Genomic DNA, 1903 nt, shown 5'->3' on the forward strand with positions numbered 1-1903 from the left:
TCTGGCGATAGGTCTGCTTCTTCGAAAAGAGAAGAAGAACTCTTTGGTGTCGATACGACAATCGACAAAGCCTCTGTCAGCTTCAGGTTGCTGCTGCTGTTGTTGTTGTTGCTGCTGTTGCTGTTGTCTCTGAAGTCTGTACTTCTCTGTCCATTCTTCTTTTTCCCTGTTCATTTCTTCTCTGAAGAGCTCTTCTATCAGGTCTTCAGTGATTTTTAACATTCTCACATTCTCTATTTCTTCTGGCTTCGGTATCAGACTGTGTCTGACCCTATGCAAATTCACGTAGGCTTCGTTGAGCTTAGCTAGTTTGGAGCACATCTTCGTAGGAGGATGAGTCGACAATGGATGGTTAGACTGGAAACAACTCCGGTTCTTAAAGTCAAAGCGCGAACGTGAAGGAAAACATCCCCACGGTTTTCGAGTCGCAACGTTCAATGAGTGCCATGAGAGGGATAGTAAGAAATGAAAGAGCATCAATCCAACATTCTTATAGCTAAACAAAAGACAAAGGCATTTTTTTCAAAACACAACATTTTTTATTCAAAAATCACTTAACACTAAACAACAACTCTAACATTTTTAACAATAATCCAACAATATAACATCAAACAATTTTTTCAAAACACAACATTTTTTATTCAAAAATCACTTAACACTAAACAACAACAACTCCAACATTTTTTAACAATAATCCAACACTAAAAGTTTCTCCACTAGGTAAAGAGGGATAACAGTCTTCCATGGTTTCTAGTAATCTAGGATGACTTCTCTCAAACTGTTGATTTCTATGGTATTATCGAATTCTGCATACAGGATGACGTTCACCGTTTCATCAGGGTCTCGGTCTTTAAACTGAATTTCCACACGAATCTGGCCGGATTTTATAGGGTGGAAATGTCCCTCGTCGTTGCCTTGGTCTGGAGTGAAATCGAAAGCCCACAAAGCGTAGCCTCCTGCATAATCCTCGTACGTAATACCGTGACTGGTATTGGTTCCTAACTGTCCGGTGGCTTCGTACAGGGACAAGTACGATCTCAAGTAATTCTTCTTGGTAAAGTCAGGTTCGAAAGGTCGGGTACACAAGGTCTTGACATCGCGACTGACTTCGATTTTGGACACGCCAAAGTGTTGAAAGTAGAAAGGATTTTTTTCGGCAGCTCCGTTGAAGGCTGTATTCTCGACGATACCAACGATCAAACGTTTGGGTAACTGTCCTTGGAACAGATGATCTTCGATCATGGATCGCTGTCCCTTGGGAATGGTGAAGGTTTTCACTTCCACGCGTCGTATGGGATACTTGGCGGTCGTTCTGCTCAACGTCTGACTGATGTCGTTTCCCACTTTAGGTAACACTTCCACACGGCGTACGTAGAGTCTGGCTTCTAGGATTTTGGTTTTGTAACCGTCACTATCAGCCATCAAATAGAAAGCGGCACTGCTACGATTCAGTCTCAGGCGGACATCCACCCCGTTCAGCAAATACTTTTCTTGCAACCACATGTCCAAATGCAAACGATCCATCAGTTCTAAACTTGTGTCGGCTCCCGTGATTCTCTTTCTTCGTTCTACAAATCCATCATTGTTGTCTTTCTTTTCATCAGTTTCCAATATTTCAAACTTGGTAGGTTCGTCAGCTTCCTATACCACACAGGCATTGAGATGAGTGTTCTTGGCATCTATTCCGTACGTCAAGAGATTTTCCAGGTAGGCACAATAAGGGTAAGTATCCATGCTGCTACTGACCAGTTTGTTATTCAAGTACAAGTCCACTCCACTGAACAAGGAATGCATGAAATTGTTGACGGGAGCTACTGCTTCATCGTCTATAGCACCTCCAGTCTTATCTAGAATTTTGACTTTCAGGTACAAGTAACTGCTATTCAGATCGATGTAATCTTCG

Source organism: Sinohyriopsis cumingii, chromosome 4, assembly GCF_028554795.1.
Source record: "Sinohyriopsis cumingii isolate HCF-2022 chromosome 4, ASM2855479v2, whole genome shotgun sequence".
Taxonomy (NCBI): Eukaryota; Metazoa; Mollusca; class Bivalvia; order Unionida; family Unionidae; genus Sinohyriopsis; species Sinohyriopsis cumingii.